Here is a 19,960-nt window from a genome sequence, read left to right as displayed (position 1 = left end):
ACTGAGCCTGTTTTGTAACATTCCAAATTGCTTACTCTATCTTCTTTCCTGAGACACAAAACAAATTTTATGGCCTGATTGTAATGCAGTGCTGTTGGGAAAATAGTTATTATGAGATAATTATATCCCAACAGAATTTGAGGCACTTGGCTGTTCTTGGTATAGAATGTCACCTGAGGGGTGAGATTTCCATAACCACTTTTATTCTAGCAGATCTGTTATTCTGATTCACAACCTGTTCTGTTTTCAAGCATTAAGTTTATGAAATGATATGTATCAATCAAAAGAAAAATTAACAGAAAAGTGGAATTTCAAGTTGAACTAACATTATGAATTTAATGCCTAAACATTAATTCTCAGGTAAAAAAAAAAAGGAAGAATATATTTCTGTCAGTAGAATTTATAGAGTGAGAAGAAGAGACAGATCCTGCAATGATTATACCATCATGACAGTCACAATCTCAAATTACAATATCATCAGTCCCTTCATTATAGAGTGGTAGATAGGGACCAGAGCTATTGCAGCACTGAAAGGGAATATTTAGGCACTCTAATGCCCATTGCATGTAAATGATGTAAGCTACATATTTGATTTCCCCAAATGTATAATTTTACCTAGTAATAATGATCACTGAAAATTATAAAACCCATAACAAAGAGTATGAAAAATGATTCATCATGAAAACTACCAAGAGATATAAAGCTTTGGAGTAAAAATGAACTTTAAAATAAAACAAAAATAAACATTGAAAGAAAATAGGTTGAGCTGTTTTGTTCACCGGGTTTAGATCCTTTCCTTTTTCCTCCCTCCCTCACTTCCTTCCTTCCTTCCTATTTCAGTGATCAAGGATCAGTGATGAAGTCATAGACAATCTCCTTTATCTCAAATATACTCTCAGCTAATAGTATTATAGAGAAATTCCATTTTAGTTTTAAAACAGATATAGTAACACATACTTTTCTAAAAATTTATCCAAGTCTTACATGATAACACTGCTTTGGAATCTGATTACAAATAAATCAAATAATTAGTAAATATTTAATTTATCAGTGACCATTAATTAAAAAGTTAAGTGAAATTAATTAATGAAAGTTAATTCTTGCATAATGCCTATTTTATTTTTAAGTCTCAAACAGTATTAGGAATGTTCTTTCATTTCTGAAACGGCTGTGAGGAAATGAAATTCTACTAAAGAAAGTAAAAATTTTGAAAAACATTTATTTTCGCACTTAAAATGGTCAATATATAATCAGTTGGTTAAGTATCCAATTTCAGAGTTCAAATGCAAGCTGCTACTAAAAATAGCAATAAATAGTATGAGTGTTCTTTCATGCAACTGTAATTTGCTGTCTATTACCAATAAGCTGTTATGGATAAAACCTCCAAAAAGTGGAATGGGTCATAAACAAAAAATAAATGCATATAAAGTGGTCGGTTCTGCATGACTCATTCGAGGATGAAGAATGATACCCTTCCCCCATAATGTGATTTCTTTTCACCATGTATTGTGTTGTCCTACTCTCAATATATTTCATGGCAGCAATATCTAATGGTGCAATGAAAATGCAAACATTTAATTCTTTCTGCCAAGTACTCATGGCAATAAATCACATCACACATGAAACAAAGCTTGGCAAGCAATTTGCTATGCAGCTAGTAATATTCAATTTTTGTTATTATATACTCTTTATTGTCCTTATTTTGAGCTCATTCTTTAGCACATGATATTTTACTCCAGTGATGAAAATATGAATACAATATGATGTATCTTCTTTCTTTGATGTATATACCTGTCTTTATTTTTGGTAAGAACAAACATATAATTGCAAGCTACATCTGACATACAGCTCTTAACTACTAGCTTACAGACTACAAGTAAATTAGAAAAGAGATTTGGATCTCTTTTTATTTCTGATAGAAAATTAAATAATCAAATCCAAATTATTTAGCAGTGCTTTTTTAAAAAAATTCAAAACTCTGTAGCTAGATAATAAGTTTCTTCTTGACTTCTCTCCCCTTATTCTTCCTATCATCTTTCCCAGTCTAATATTCTAGACCCTGTCACAAAATGCTGTTTCACTACCTGTGATACAGTTATGTCATGTGTGTGTTAAGTCGCTTCAGTTGTGTCTGATTCTGTGTAGCCTGTCTGTGGCAAGGATACTCCAGTATTCTTCTCCAGGCAAGAATACTGGAGTGGGTTGCCATGCCCTCCTTCAGGGGATCTTCCCCATCCAGGGATCGAACCCATGTCTCATGTTTCCTTCATTGGCAGGTGGGTTATTTGCCACTAACGCCACCTGGAACGCTCCAACTATATCATATGTTAGGGAATCAGGACCACTGAAGTAAAAAAAAAAAATTGTGCTTAATGTGGCCAAGGTAAATCTGTACCAGTTGCAGCCTCTTCGTAGAAATGTTAGGAAATACATTGCTGTGATTATCTTGTCTCAAATGGCAACCCACTCCAGTGTTCTTGCCTGGAGAATCCCAGGGACGGGGGAGCCTGGTGGGCTGCCGTCTATGGGGTCGCACAGAATCGGACACGACTGAAGCAAATTAGCAGCAGCAAGAAAAATAAGGAAAAGATAATCACCATCAAGGATATTTATCTAGTATAAGTAACATTTTAAGAACAAACAATTTACTCTGCATTCATTAATAACTGTCAATGTGCAAAAGAATTTCATGTGCTGAACTGATTTGACTTAGTTTCTTTCAGGACAAAAGTTAGTTGGGGACCCATTAGTGGTTACATCAAGGTCTGAGAAGATTCATTCTTACCTCCTTCTCATCATTCTAGATCTGAGCAGAAAGAAAGAATCCCAGATCTTCAGTTCAGTTCATTTCAGTTCAGTTCAGTTCAGTCGCTCAGTTGTGTCCGACTTTTTGCAACCCCATGAATCGCAGCACGTCAGGCCTTCCTGTCCATCACCATCTCTCGGAGTTCACCCAAATTCATGTCCATTGAGTCGGTGATGCTATCCAGCCATCCCATCCTCTGTCATCCCCTTCTCCTCCTGCCCCCAATCCCTCCCAGCATCAGGGTCTTTGCCAATGAGTCAACTCTTCGCATGAGGTGGCCAAAGTATTGGAGTTTCAGCTTTAACATCAGTCCTTCCAAAGAACACCCAGGACTGATCTCCTTTAGAATGGACTGGTTGGATCTCCTTGCAGTCTGAGAGACTCTCAAGAGTCTTCTCCAACACCACAGTTCAAAAGCATCAATTCTTCAGCACTCAGCTTTCTTCACAGTCCAACTTTCACATCCATACATGACCACTGGAAAAACCATAGTCTTGACTAGACAGACCTTTGTTGGCAAAGTAATCCCAGATCTTCACAGGACCTTAAATCAGACTGACATTTGTAAGAGGTTGAGGGACAACAGATGGGTGCCATTGTTTCCTTCTGTGTCCACGTCACACTAGAAAATAGACTTCTGTTTAAAAGTCTTGGCAATTAATTCTGTTTATTTTCCACGTGGCTTAAAAAACTAGATGAACTGTTTCTATTAATATTTCTTGTGAGCATTGTTATAGATCTGAGACAAGGCTTTTCAGGGAGTATACAACTATGATTTTTTTGAGCCAAACATAAAACTTGCATCTTAGATTAGCAAACAAAGGAAAAGTAAAAAGCAGAAAAATCATTTGCTGTTTGTGTGGCTTATCCATAGTTTTCTTCACAAATGTTTCTGGCATGATATCTCACTATCTTCAAAGTAAAGGAATTTGCCTTACTCCTTTTCCCTTAGCTATCTATAAAAGACCATATATGCTCCTAAGAAAGTAAAAGAATAAAATAGAGTGATTAGCACTGAAAAATAAAGAGTATACCATTTTGATTCACTATCTTTCCCCTAACTTCCAAGGGGTCAGCACAGAAAAGGAAAAAAATGAGTTAAAAACACTTTTAGATTTTGAGTCCCCACGTGTGTGTGCCTAATCTCAGCTGGTCTGTCTGAGACCACCTGAGTGCCAATCCTAGTCCCCGTGTGGCCCCATTTCTTCTCCAACAACATGAAAGAAGCTATACTGAACCAGGGGAAACTTGCCAAATTGCAGGCCCCTCAGTGCATTGTTGGGAAATAAACTGCTCACAGAAAGAAGAAGGTGGTTCTTACAAATGCCACAGAAAATAACAAAAAGCTTCAGTTCTCTTTAAGGAAGTTAGGGGTAAACAACACCTCATTTGAAGAAATGAGTATGTTCACCAGTCAAGGAACAGTGAGCCACACTAACAATCTGAAAGTTCAGGTGTCTCTGGCAGCAAACACTTTCATCATTATAGGCCATACTGAAACAAAGCAGCTGACAGAAATGCTACCCAGGATCTTAAACTTGTCGCAGACAGCCTGACCAGGAGACTGACTTAGACTTAAGGAGACTGACTGAAGCTCTCCCCAAAAGAAATCTATGGATGGAAAAGTACCACTTGCCACTGGAGAAGATGATGACGCTAAAGTTCTAGATCTTGACAAGAATTTTGACAAGACTTCTAAGAAGGAAGCAAACTGAATTGAGTCAACTTCTGAAGAAGATAAACCTTGAAGAAGTTATTAGGAGCTGCTATTTTATATTATGACTGCTTTTTAAAATTTTGCTTATGGATCTGATAAAATCTAGATCTTTAATATTTTTAAGCCCAAGCCCCTGGACACTGCAGGTTTCTTCAGTTTTTGCTTAGATACAATTCATTCTTTGCAGCCAATTAAGCTAAAGAAGTCTGGGGCAAAGGTCTGAAACAAAGATTAATAAATTCTTTGCCTAGTTAAAAAAAATTATTTTTCGATTGGCATTAGTGCTGATCCAGAAAAAAACTGGGACCCTTTCTCATACTAGTTACTTTTCTAAAACTTAAAATAATAAGCACAGAAGAAAACTATAATTTAAAAGTTATTTCTATCATTGCAAATTTCTGTTATCAAGAGGGTCATTCATATGAATCAGTGTTTAATATAATTGACCAAGTATCAGATTCTGGGCTCCAGTTGCAGAGAGAGGTAACTGAATTCTTAAATATGCCTGTCTGCAGTTCTTGATGTGACTTTTCCCATAATTTCTTTGGTTTAAGAAATTTTATTTGAAAGTTATTCTGAGTCATTGTTCTAGTCCCTAAAACACTTAAAGTTGGTACTTTGTCCATCTTGTTCATTACTGTATTTTCAGCTTCTCAGTACAAGGCACATAACTGATATTTGATAAACAGTTTTTTAAAAGGAGGATGATGGACATGTTGTAAATTAACCAAGTAAAAGAATGCTTTACCAGTGAATTGAAACTGAACCACTGGAGATATCGAATCTGTATAATTTTTTATCTTAGAAGGAAAGATTACTCATTTGTTCTCATTTGCCATCAGGATCCCTCCCCTTTGCTACTCTCCCATCGACATAAGCTCATACTTTAAGGCCTAGATAAAATTATTTCTTTCTTTAAGTCATTCTAATTCCTTCAGCTAAGAAACGTGCTACTCTGTATTCTCACGGAACTTTCTGTTCACCATACTAAAAGTATTAATAATACCTAACATTTACATAGACTTCATCATGTCAGGGGCTATTCTAATGCCTTTAGCCTCACAACAGTCCTCTGAGGTAGGTACTAATTAGTGACAGGGCTGGGATTTGAACGTAGGAAGTCTGACTCTTCAGTCTCTCACTGCAGTGTAAGATGTAATGTAAAGACATTACACTCACTACAGTGTAATGACAGTATTATACCCTCTTTATAATTTAGTAATTCATCCTACACTGCCCTATGGCACTTGTTAGACTCCTGTAATATTATTTAACGCTTCATAGTGATTATAACTCCTATAATATTATTACCTTATGGGTTAGCATATCAGATTATACTCTTCTAGAAGGAGAATATTATTAATCCCTTGTATAGCCTTCACAGTAGCTACCAAGTCACATAGATTACATTAATCTATATTAACCAAATTAATTAATCACATTAAGTCACATAAATGAAACAACTAATTGATCCACTGATTAGTGGTTCTTAAACTTCAGTGTGCATCAGATTTCCTTTGAGGTTCTGTTAAAACACAGATGGCCGGGACCCACCCTGCAAATTTCTAATCCTGTAATTCTGAGATGGAACTTTAATTTTGTATTTCTAATAAGTTATTAAACAATGATGACATTACTGGTTTAAGAATAATTCTTTGAGAACTAAAGCTCTAGAATATTTTCAATTAATAAAATTTTCTGAATATTTAGATGGCTATATGGCAGAAATTAACACAACAATGCAAATCAACTATATTTCCACAAAATAATTATTTAAGTGAAACAGAGTATGATGTACACTTAAAATACAGAAATACACACAGCCCAAATTATAGAGATATAGGAATCTGTATGGTCTAAGGAGTCAATTTCAAGGGTATGATAATTTAAAAGTGGGGTTCTAATTAACTAAAAATAATTGCTGAACTTATAAACAAATTTGAATAAAATGCCTCATCTTCATGTATGCCACAACACAGATCATGCTAATTTGATTTATTCAGAAGAGTATTTTTGACATAAATGTCCCCTTTGGGTTACAATATCAAGGCAAAGATGCAATGGACAGTTGATTTAAAGTATGAATTGCATTGTAAATATAGAAAACAATACTACATGTTTTTCTCTAACAGAAAAAGGAAGTCGAGTCACATTAATATCTTCATAATAATTAAACAACACGTACAACTTAGCAGACCGACAGATAAAGAAGCAGCCTGTGTCAGGCTGATTACCAAATCTCCATACACAGTCCCCTCTAGATATCACTTATTATTTCTATTGTAAATTATTTATAAAGATCACTTTCAGGGTTTAAGTGGTCATGTCAAAGGCACCATTTACAAGCCACAAGTTAAAATAAGGTATTAATAATAAATTAAAAGCACCACACCAACATCTCATGTATCAAAACTGCAACCAACTGATCACAAGTGGCTGAAAAACTCATTATTACTTTATGTCAAAAAGGTGTTTTTGCCAGAGAGCTGTCTGTCCCTCCCATACTCTACCCAATTAACGGGCTTTAATTTAATCAATGGCAGATGTCCAAACCTGGGTCACTTAAGCCTTGCTTCCCCATGAATGAGAGTAGAATGAAGCAGCTGAGACTGGGCCAATGCATCTCTTTTGTTTCAGGATGTGCTTCATGTGCCTATGCTTCAGTGGTTTATCTTGGCTGGCCCTTCCTTAATGTCTTTCGGTCATGGACTGCTTGCCTGATGCTCTGACACTGCTGTTACTCTACTCTTTCAAGTCCTCCTGATTTTCATGAGTTGTATCACCCTCTCATACTCATATTCTCTTCATCTTTCTGTTTGTTTGCTTCTCAGTCCACTGTTGTCCTGATGCTGGCCTTTCCTATGGGACCTGCTCTCTAGTGTCAAGAGGCCTTCTGCCACCTCTTCCTGGCACATCACACCACATGTATACTTTAAGTGCTAAATACATTTTGAGTAATTCATGCCATTTATTTAAAACATTCAAAGACCTCTAGGAGGTAAATGAGCATAAAGTTTAGCAAAATGCTGGACAAAATGACTACTGTGCATAAATTTTACTCTAAAATTTCCCTGCCATAGTTGAATGGTTTATAGGCCCCCCTCTTTTTTATGCTGCCAAGACATGAGACAATACAAAGAGTGAACCACTTTTACTATCATGCTGTATGATAGTTCTCCTACTATTCATTGTTACAATTTTTGTTTTCTATATGTCCACATTTCTGGCCATACATATACATTATCTCTTTTATCCTCACAATGACCAATATGCTACAATAATCCTACTTTGCATATATCCATAAACTAAAGATTAGGGGAACTAGATCCAAGATCACTCAGGTAGAAAGTTGGTAAACCTGGATTCAAAGCTACGAGTGTCTGAATCCACAGTCCATGTTCTTAACCACTGTGCCTTTTACTGTCTCTCACTTGGCAGTTGTCTTTAAAATAGGATGATATATTCCTACTTCTGGGCATACACACCGAGGAAACCAGAATTGAAAGAGACACATGTACCCCAATGTTCATCGCAGCACTGTTTATAATAGCCAGGACATGGAAACAACCTAGATGTCCATCAGCAGATGAATGGATAAGAAAGCTGTGGTACATATACACAATGGAGTATTACTCAGCCGTTAAAAAGAATTCATTTGAATCAGTTCTGATGAGATGGATGAAACTGGAGCCGATTATACAGAGTGAAGTAAGCCAGAAAGAAAAACACCAATACAGTATACTAACACATATATATGGAATTTAGGAAGATGGCAATGACGACCCTGTATGCAAGACAGGGAAAGAGACACAGATGTGTATAACGGACTTTTGGACCCAGAGGGAGAGGGAGAGGGTGGGATGATTTGGGAGAATGACATTCTAACATGTATACTATCATGTAAGAATTGAATCGCCAGTCTATGTCTGACGCAGGATGCAGCTTGCTTGGGGCTGGTGCATGGGGATGACCCAGAGAGATGTTATGGGGAGGGAGGTGGGAGGGGGGTTCATGTTTGGGAACGCATGTAAGAATTAAAGATTAAAAAATAAATGAAAAAAAAAAAAAAAAAAGAAAAAAAGAAAATAAAATAGGATGATATAATCTTATAAGTTTTCATTTTACTTTTTTAAATATTTTAAAAGGAGAAAAATAAGTGATCAATAAAAAAATTGTTTAAACAGATGATCTTATCTTTATGAACAAAAAATTAAAGCAAGCATACTTCTCAGTGCTATAGAACTTGAGATATTCTTTGGGACCAGCCCTTTGTTCCTCCTCTGTTGTCCTTACCTCTTCCTTGATCTAAATCTGTTAAATTAAAATTTTGACCCCTTCCAACTTATGATTTCAAGGAAGATTAGGAACAGCTGGTCAGCAGCCCTGTTGAATAGCCTCCAATATACTGGAAGAGCATTATTGTCCCTGTGCTTTCTCTTCTACAATTACATTTTCCTTGACTTTTCCCCCACAGATCTCCTTTTCCTATTTTTATTCATGTTTGCTATCTTCAGAACTCTGGTTGAATTCTCTATATTTATTTTCATGTATGTACTCACATCTCTCATCTAGCGGGAAGATAGAAACTTGGTGTATCTTACCTCTATTTGTTACTTTTTAATGTCTTCTTCTAAAAAATAAACTATGGGACTTCCCTGGTGGTCCAGAGGTCAGGAATCTGCCTGCCAAAGTAGGGGACACAGGTGTGATCCCTGGTCCAGGAAGATTCCACATGCCATGGGGCAGCTAAGCCCATGTACCAGAACTCCTGAGCCTGTGCTCTGATACTGCGAGCCACAACAACTGAAGACTGCATGCCCCAGACCCCATGCTGTGCAATGAGTCCACAGCAACGAAAAGATGGTGACTACAACTAGAGAGTAGCCCCCTCTGCAACTAGAGAAAGTCTGCATGCATCAATGAAGACCAAGCACAGCCAAAGATAAATAAGTAAATAAGTATTAAAAAAAAATAAACTATGTAGGCTGCCTGGGAGAAGGAAATGGCAACCCACTCCAGTACTCTTGCCTGGGAAATCCCATGGGCAGAGTAGCCAGGTAGGCTACAGTCCATGGGGTTGCTGAGAGTCGGACACGACTGAACGACTTCACTTTCCCTTTTCACTTTCCTGCATTGGAGAAGGAAATGGCAACCCACTCCAGTGTTCTTTCCTGGAGAATCCCAGGGACAGGGGAGCCTGGCAGGCTGCCGTCTATGGGGTCGCACAGAGTTGGACAGGACTGAAGCGACTTAGCAGCAGCAGCAGCATGTAGGCTGCCTAGTAGACTTCCTAGTAGGCAGCAACAAAGACCACCAGAGCCAAAGATAAATAAATATTATTTTAAACAAGTAAACTATGTAGGCTGCCCACTAGGCTTATCCTTGATTTTGGAATAATTGTAAATAACAAAATCAGTATTAATTTTCATAATCTGAAATTGTTTTAGATTGTTTTTATTCTTGAGGAATCATGTTCTGTCACTGATAACTTAGTTACTTGCCATCTCATACCATCACAAATTCAGTGTAAATGTAAGGTCAAGGATGGAATGAACAGGATAGGGAATTTATTGTTCTAGTACCATTAAAGAACATTGCTCTTCAAAAGCAAAACAAAACACAAAAAAGTAAATCATCAAGTAGAATCAGGGGTCATTACTATTTTCTAGTTTGAAATTGTTTGCTTTTTTAATCATACTAAATATTATCCTTATCATTATTATCTTTAAGAAATTTGTAATTTCATTGATCATTCTTCTTAGGTCGTTTTGATTAACTAAGAAGAGAGACATATTTTTTCCTTTGATCATACCTTTCCCTAATTAAGAAATTAGTGAGAATATTAAATGTTTTCTCCTTTTCAATTCCTAGAATAGTTATTGTAATCATTTTTAACGAATATAGCTTTAATACTTTAGGGTTTCTACCACTAATATGTTTTATTTATGAATAAAAGTTCTTATTATAGCTAAGCACATTTTTTCAGTATATAGATACTGTGAGAATAAAAGGAATTTAATCTCATCTGTGCCAATAGTCTATTAACTCTCCATACATCAGTCATGGTTTCAATTTTGTTGAATTGTCCTCTTTTTTGTAGTTAATATGCCTGTTTTTACTTTATTTTAGTAATTAAGTGAATATAGTACAGTGGCTGATATTAAATTCTAATTATTTTCACATTTTTGACAGCAATGATTTAGAAAAATATTTCTTTTAAGATTGAGAATATTTTACATCAAGAACTAGATATTCAGAAATATTTTCCATTCTGCATTATGTTCCCCAGAAGTAAAACTCTAATAAAAATCTACACTTTGATTAATTTTTATTTTTTTAGATGCAAAAATGAAAATTTATTAGAGTGTTCTGGGATGTCCCACATGAGACCAACTCACACGCAGACACACAGAGACATACACAGATGCAACACAAGTATGCTTTATCATGAAAAGCAGTAAATACATTTTACTTTCAGGGTACTCAGTTCTTAGATCTTTTTAAGGTATAGGTTTCTTGTAGCTAAAATTATAATGCCTACTCTGAATTAGCTGTCTCATGTAGTCTTTCAAAACTAGGTGTGCTGGAAGGACATGAGGTGGAAGAGTATGGGTATGCTGATAAAAAGGGCCAAGTATGAAGAACTAAATGTAAAAAAAAAGTGGGCAGTCGGTGAAATCATGGAGAATTAACTCAAGAGCTAGTATGTAAAATACAGACTGTCTAAAAAAACTGGTTCAAACTTCTAACATGCTTTAAAAGCAACTTTAAATCTGAATGAAGTTTCCTTTACCCAATTCTGGACCTTTTTTGAAGGGTGGTATATAGTTTCTTTCCAATTTGTTTCTGGTTTTGAAATATTTCACCCTTATATTATTTTTACATATGATTTTTAGGTTTATAACTTAAAAGATTATCTTTGAAATTTTTCACCATTTCCTCAATTTGCATATTTTAAAAACTAATAAATACTCCTTACAAAGAAATATATTCCATATTAGGTAATAGAAAAGATTCAACTATAAATTATGAGTTCAATTTTCATAACTTATTTCCTAAATTTATGTTTCCTAAAATCAATCTGAGGGAGATAGAGTCTTCCTTTGTATCTATTACAGTATTCAAACTGTATGATGTATACCACATCCTCTGTGGCCCTTAGTCTTCCTTGGGAAGATAAAGAAGAAAAAAGCAAACAACAACTCTGTTTATTTGATCTTTCTTCTGACCATGAGGCCTTTGTGAACCTAGGAAATATATTTTTCTATTTAAAAAAAAATCTCATTATAAAAATATCATTTGACTAGTTGCTCTTAGGAGATTAATTTTTACTTTTAAAAAGTCTGTAAATAAGAAGGCTTTCAATTACTAAGCAACAACCAAAATTATAGTTACAAGTACTATGGCAGTTTTTACACAGAATTGGTAAACTATATTAATAGGAATTCTACTTTTTGAATAGCTCAGTGTTTGTGTAAATGATAGTTTGTCATGCCACTGTTAAAAAAATATATCTAAAGGCACTTATGTGTGAAGAAATTCATAAAATAAAAAGCAGTGAGTTCTGCATGAAAAAATGTAGGATATCAATCTCATTTTATATTATACAGAAGAATCCTTTAGGGTGTTGGTACAGTAAGTGAGGCACACAATTTTCAGAAACTCTAGAGACTGTCATTTTTGTCATATAAGCTTGTATTATTTTCTAAAAGATCATATATACTGCTATATTTTTTCAACTACTATTTTCAATTTAGGACAGCAGATGAACTTGAGTTTTTCTTAAGTATATTTTTAGCTTTATCATCACTCTTTCCACAACCTCTTTAAAAAGGTACTTTAGGACACTCGTGCCTGTGTGCTTAATCGCTTCAGTCGTGTCTGGCTCTCTGCGACCCTGTGGACCACGGCCTGCCAGGCTCCTCTGTCCATGAGATTCTCCAGGCAAGAATACTGGAGTGGGTTGCCGTTTCCTTGTCCATTTAGGACACTCATTTACTATTAAATTTTAAAACTATTTGAAAATGTTAACATTTACCCAATCTTGGTAAAAATATTATTTAGGATAGAATAAAATGATATAAAATATAAATATTAAAGCCCCCTGTCTCTCATTCCTCTCCAAAGGCAAGAACTATAAATAGCTCCTTTTGTTATATTCAAAATTTATCCTATTAATTTAAAAGGTTAATACAAATACAAATTTAGTATAACAAGTAGAATTATGTACATAAATAGTCCATTAAATTGACTATAGAATAAATACCTTCAACTGGAATACTAAATCTGAAAGTATCTGCATCTAACATTTTGATAGTTATTGCTAAATTGGCCTTAAGAGAAAAGGACTGCTATCAACAATACATGAGAATATCTTTTTCCTTCAACAGGGGGTCCTATTAAATATTTTTAATTTTTCAGATTTTTCAAGTTTTGCCCATCTTATAGATAAAAGTGGAATCTGAATGCTATTCCTCATGAATGAGGCTGAGCAACTTGTCAAATATTCATTTGTATTTTGCTCTTTCTATGAACTGTTAATGTTCTTTGACCATTTTTCTCTTGACTTGTTCATCTTTTGCTATTGATCTGTGAGAACTCTGTATAAAAGAAATTAACCTTTTACCATATTCTTTTCCAAATAGCTTCATTAGTTTATTATTTGTCTTTTATTTATGACATTATCAACTGTATAATATATAAATAACATATATATAACTTATATAAATAACATATAATATACAAAAGAACTTCTGTATAAATACAGAAGTACTGTATTTAATTTGTATTAATAGGTATAAGTTGCATCCATGTTGTTTTCTTTATAGGCTCTAAATTTGTTGAGATATGTACCCAAAGGTCATATTACTGAAAATGTTTTTTAAAAGATTTTTGTCACTGGTCTCTATCTCCCCTCCCTTCTTTGTTTAGTATATTTAAAATTTTAGTCCATTTAGAATTAAACTTTATGTAAAGAGTGGGATAAGAATAAATCTCTTTACATTTCTATAAATGGTTAGGTAGTTGTTCCAAGACAGCTTATTGTCCAGTAAACCTCAATGAATAAAAATGACATCTTTATCACCTATTTAATCCCCATAAGTCTATATCATAGGCCCCTATCCTTTTCCACTAAGATTCTACATTTGTACCAGTGTCATACTACTTTAATTACAAATGTTGCAATGTGTTTTAATATCTAGCAGGGCTAAACTACAGAGTATTCAATAATTACAGTAGAGTCAATGCTTGAAGGGAGAGCAGAGAGCATCTAGTTCATCCTTTAATTTACAGATGAAGAGAATGAAGGCAAGGGAAGTTCCAAGAGTCATTCAACAGTCCATGGAATTCTCTAGGCCATCCCAAGAATACTGGAGTGGGTAGCCTAGCCCTTCTCCAGCAGATCTTCCCTGACCCAGGAATTGAACCAGGGTCTCCTGCATTGCAGGCAGATGCTTCACCAACAAATTTAGAGCTATGAGGGAAGCCCTGGGAGACCCAAGAACTGGAACAAAGATTACCTGGCTAGTGTCCAGTACTCATTCTTCTGAGCCATGCTAATAACTATAAAGATATACACATAGACTTCAATACTTCTCAAATTATTCTGGATTTAAGTTTCTTGGTGATTTTTTTGTTTTTGTTTTTGTTTTTCTATTCTACTTTCTTACGCTCCTGAAACTTCACTTTTTCATATGCTTTTGAGATTTTCATTATTAAGGTTACCTATAATACCTATATCCCATGAATGCTGACAGAAGACCAACCAAACCTGTCTTCCAACATCCTTTGTCATTGCCTACTTACTTTGCTCATAAGAATCCTGAGTGAAGAATCTGCCCGCAATGTAGAAGCTGCTGCTGCTGCTGCTAAGTCACTTCAGTCATGTTTGACTCTGCACAACCCCATAGGTGGCAGCCCACCAGGCTCCCCCATCCCTGGGATTCTCCAGGCACGAACACTGGAGTGGGTTGCTATTTCCTTCTCCAATGCATGAAAGTGAAAAGTGAAAGTGAAGTCACTCAGTCGTGTCTGACTCTTAGTGACCTCATGGACTGCAGCCCACCAGGTTCCTCCATCCATGGGATTTTCCAGGCAAGAGTACTGGAGTGAGTTGCCAGTTCCTTCGCCGGCAATGTAGGAGACCCAGGTTCAATTCCTGGGTTGGGAAGATCCCCCAGAAAAGGAAATGGCAACCCACTCCAGTATTCTTGCCTGGAGAATTCCATGGACAGAGGAGCCTGGCATGCTACAGCCCACGGGGTTGCAAAGAGTCAGACACAAATTAGTGACCAACACACATGATATTTTTAAATGCTAGATTTTATTTCATGTTACAAGTAAGTTTTGAATTATATTTTTTTTAATTAAAAAAGTCCTGGTGGTAATTGCTATCTGAGGTGAGTAATAATTAGGCACAGGATGATGTGGAAAGGCAGACACTAAAATGTAGATAACTGCACACTGACATTTAATTCATTAAACTTCCTGAAATGCTGACCTGGGATCTCTTAACCATTATATTTCTGCTTTTTCTTAATTGATTTTTATTCTCATTTGATTTTATTTCTATTTTGTGCTATTTTGTAAGCTACCTCAAATATTTTCTTGACAATTTAACTTATTAATAACCCTAATAAGAAGTTAATGAATTGGAAAGTGAAGGATAATTATTTTCATCATTTATTCTCAGATTTATTTATGTATATCCAAAAATCTCTAATGCTCTCTCTCACTGTTAGTATCCATGCAGTAACTTGACGATATGTCTACAGAGCTGGCAGATGAGGTGACATGAATAAATGCTGTTGGTCTCTAGATTGTTTCAGGAGCCAGGATGCTGTAATGATTTTAATATCATACCAATCCCTGCTCACCTTCTCCTCCACCCCCACTCTCTTTCCTGATGACAATCCAGAAAGTCTTCATATACTTACAAGTGTGACTTCTTGCTGACATCAGACACAGAGAGCTAAATTTATCATGAGCTAAAGATACCTTGATTCTCCAAAACATCATAGTCTTATTAGCTGCCAAATTACTTTATAACCAACTTCTGATTACTCAGAGAAGATTATCTGATTACTGAGCAGTTAAATAAGAGTACTTCCCTGTTCTCCACAGCTAATTTCTCCTCTAAGAGGGTTGTATCTGAGTAGCTAAAATAGGCAGCTGCCTGCCCAGGTGATATAATTTGAGATGAATGGGAAGAAAAAGTCATCTCAAACTTTTAACTCATTGTTCTCCATTCTTAGAGAAGTCTATATGATCCTGGATTTCTTTGTGGTCTTCGAGAACTCCTTTTAAAATTGAACTACCCCTGGTTGGGGAAACTCTTTTTTAACACTATGATCAAGGCTTACTACCAGTTTATGGAGGCCTCCATGCAAACTAGAGACTGGCTGTCTCAGCATGTGTATTTTAGGAAAAGACATCTTTCTGACACAGTCCCTTACCCACTCATATGGTGCCTTGTGCAGAATACACTGTAGAAATGTACTCAGCAGCAAAACCTAAATGAAATGGACACAGAATGCTAGGAAAGGAGCAGGGAAAGTGTCCACATGCTAGCCCTGGGTTGCCCCAGTCATAGCCAAAAAAAAGAACCTTATAATAATGTTCGTCTATTAAGGCTGTGCTTTATAATGCTATTTTAGATACCTGAGTTGAGGCAATACTTTCATCTCCACAGATAATCAAAATTGACTACCTTTGGAAATACCATGCAGGAAAACAGAACGAAGCAAAACAATATTAAAAATATGGGTTTATATACCAACTATTATCATAAATATCATACGTAACATTAATACAATTTAATATTCCTTCATTTTAAAAGACTGAGAGCATTGCAATGTAATTAAGAACATTTAGAGGTTTTCTTAGCTGTCCTTTATAAATAGGTGGGTTTCTGGGCACCAGAAGGAAATTTTGACCTTTGGCATCTTCCAAAGCAAGTCAGCCTTCAAAGCTCGACTGCTCATGATAGCAGTCCCACCACCATAGGTAATATGAAACCAAAATGACTGAATCTGGGGAATTTGTTTTTTTTTCCAAACTGAAACGCCAGAATTGGGGTATGAAATTCAAACTTAAATTGAAGAAAGTAGGGAAAACTGCTAGACCATTCAGGTATGACCTAAATCAAATCCCTTATGATTATACAGTGGAAGTGAGAAATAGATTTGAGGGCCTAGATATGATAGATAGAGTGCCTGATGAACTATGGAATGAGGTTCGTGACATTGTACAGGAGACAGGCATGAAGACCATCCCCAACAAAAAGAAATGCAAAAAAGCAAAATGGCTGTCTCGGGAGGCCTTACAAATAGCTGTGAAAGGAAGAGAGGCGAAAAACAAAGGAGAACAGGAAAGATAAAAGCATCTGAATGCAGAGTTCCAAAGAATAGCAAGAAGAGATAAGAAAGCCTTCTTCAGCGATCAATGCAAAGAAATAGAGGAAAACAACAGAATGGGAAAGACTAGAGATCTCTTCAAGAAAATCAGAGATACCAAGGGAACATTTCATGCAAAGATGGGCTCAATAAAGGACAGAAATGGTATGGACCTAACAGAAGCAGAAGATATTAAGAAGAGGGGGCAAGAATACACAGAAGAAGTGTACAAAAAAGATCTTCAACACCCAGATAATCACGATGGTGTGATCACTCACCTAGAACCAGACATCTTGGAATGTGAAGTCAAGTGGGCCTTAGAAAGCATCATTATGAACAAAGCTAGTGGAGGGGATGGAATTTCAGTTGAGCTATTTCAACACCTGAAAGATGATACTGTGAAAGTGCTGCACTCAATATGCCAGCAAATTTGGAAAACTCAGCAGTGCCCACAGGATTGGAAAAGGTCAGTTTTCATTCCAATCCCAAAGAAAGGCAATGCCAATGAATGCTCAAACTACTGCACAATTGTACTCATCTCACACGCTAGTAAAGTAATGCTCAAAATTCTCCAAGACAGGCTTCAGCAATATGTAAACCGTGAACTTCCAGATGTTCAAGCTGGTTTTAGAAAAGGCAGAGGAACCAGAGATCAAATTGCCAACATCTGCTGGATCATGGAAAAAGCAAGAGAGTTCCAGAAAATCATCTATTTCTGCTTTATTGACTATGCCAAAGCCTTTGACCGTGTGGATCACAATAAACTGTGGAAAATTCTGAAAGAGATGGGAATACCAGACCACCTGACCTGCCTCTTGAGAAATCTGCATGCAGGTCAGGAAGCAACAGTTAGAACTGGACATGGAACAACAGACTGGTTCCAAATAGGAAAAGGAGTACGTCAAGGCTGTATATTGTCACCCTGCTTATTTAACTTCTATGCAGAGTACATCATGAGAAACGCTGGACTGGAAGAAACACAAGCTGGAATCAAGATTGCTGGGAGAAATATCAATCACCTCAGATATGCAGATGACACCACCCTTATGGCAGAAAGTGAAGAGGAACTAAAAAGCCTCTTGATGAAAGTGAAAGAGGAGAGTGAAAAAGTTGGCTTAAAGCTCAACATTCAGAAAACGAAGAACATGGCATCCAGTCCCATCACTTCATGGCAAATAGATGGGGAAACAGTGGAAACAGTGTCAGACTTTAGTTTTGGGGGCTCCAAAATCACTGCAGATGGTGACTGCAGCCATGAAATTAAAAGACACTTACTCCTTGGAAGAAAAGTTATGACCAACCTTGATAGCATATTCAAAAGCAGACATTACTTTGCCAACAAAGGTCTGTTTAGTCAAGGCTATGGTTTTTCCAGTGGTCATGTATGGATGTGAGAGTTGGACTGTGAAGAAGGCTGAGTGCCAAAGAATTGATGCTTTTGAACTGTGGTGTTGGAGAAGACTCTTGAGAGTCCCTTGGACTGCAAGGAGATCCAACCAGTCCATTCTGAAGGAGATCAGCCCTGGGATTTCTCTGGAGGGAATGATGCTAAAGCTGAAACACCAGTACTTTGGCCATCTCATGCAAAGTGTTGACTCATTGGAAAAGACTCTGATGCTGGGAGGGATTAGGGGCAGGAGGAGATGAGGATGACAGATGATGAGATGGTTGGATGGCATCACCGACTTGATGGACGTGAGTCTGAGTGAACTCCAGGAGTTGGTGATGGACAGGGAGGCCTGGTGTGCTGTGATTCATGGGGTCGCAAACAGTCAGACACGACTGAGCGACTGAACTGAACTGAACCAAAATGCTTTAGCTTCTTTAGGATTATCTCCCTGTTTCTCTTTAATTTCAGTGGATCTGCTCACTGAAGTGAAGTGAAGTGAAAGTCGCTCAGTCATGTTTGACTCTTTGCAACCCCCTGGATTGTACAGTCCATGGAATTCTCCAGGTGAGAATACCAGAGTGGCTAGCCTTTCCTTTCTCCAGAGGATCTTCCCAACCCAGGGATTGGGATCTGCTCAGTATCTGTCACCTATTTGGGCCTCTGAATTTCTGTATGGCATGGCCTTGCGGTTAGTTCTGGCAAGTGTTTTTACACTGTCAATAATTTTACAAACAGGGGAAAGAGGTAGCCTGCCAGCATTTTACTGTGGGTCTCTGTGCTGGCCTCAGCCTCATCTCTGCGACACAGGCCCAGATTAGATTGTGACAGTGGAAGGTCTTTATTTCCTCTGTCAGTGCCCAGAGAGTTTCAGCCACATATGAAATAATGTCTTGTTTAAATATCACTTAGATACAGTTTTTATCATTTTCAAAATGTTCTACCCGCATGATTCCTACAATCAAGGGAAATGTTGGGCTTAATAACAGAGAAGAGGAAAAGTAAATTTCAATAACATTTCATTGGAAGCTGAATACCCGGCTTGGAACTGAATTTACAATACAAGAAAGCAGAAAGTAAATATACTGAAGTGAGGCTTTATTAGCAGTTTCCTCTGCTTTTTCAAATAGCTTAATTGAAGTCCTACCAAGACAGAAACAATCACTTAGCAAGCCACATTTGAAAGGCATTTAATGGAGCAGCTCAATTCCTAGTGGAACTAACTTTTTAAAATAAAAGAGCAATAACTAAGAATTATTACAGATGGATAACAAAATTGTATTCTCATATAGCTGTTTATTTCCTCACATTTTGATGAAATATAGACTGCTCAGAATTTCAGGGTAGAAGACTCTGCAAAGCCTATCTCTGCTTCAGGCTAAGAATTCCTCAGGGGCAAGGTTCTTGAGTCTCGATATTCTCTACCCTGCGAACCTAATGCTTGCAGACACACTAACACACAGTCAGTACTTAAAGATTTAAAAAATGATATTTTAAAAAATTTACTAAATAAATGCATATATTTAATAAAATAGAAAATATATTTTAGACCTACTACATTTTCAAAATGAAAATCAATTGAGGTGGCGTTCAGAACTGATAATACTCAACACATATAACATGAACATTCATTTGGTGCTATATATTCTGATTAT

General features: G+C 36.4%; 1 protein-coding gene and 1 pseudogene across 3 annotated transcripts in view; one reads left to right on the top strand and one right to left on the bottom strand.

Moving 5' to 3' along the window:
* The window catches only part of MAGI2 (membrane associated guanylate kinase, WW and PDZ domain containing 2), a 1,500,648-nt gene that overhangs the window by 1,243,488 nt on the left and 237,200 nt on the right, over positions 1-19,960 (bottom strand). The gene's annotated exons all lie outside the window — the stretch shown is intronic.
* On the top strand, positions 4,024-4,521 carry LOC138438793 (transcription factor BTF3-like; annotated as a pseudogene).

Source organism: Ovis canadensis, chromosome 4, assembly GCF_042477335.2.
Source record: "Ovis canadensis isolate MfBH-ARS-UI-01 breed Bighorn chromosome 4, ARS-UI_OviCan_v2, whole genome shotgun sequence".
Classification (NCBI taxonomy): domain Eukaryota; kingdom Metazoa; phylum Chordata; class Mammalia; order Artiodactyla; family Bovidae; genus Ovis; species Ovis canadensis.
Note: the sequence above shows the minus strand (reverse complement) of the source record. Positions and strands in the feature narration are given on the sequence as shown.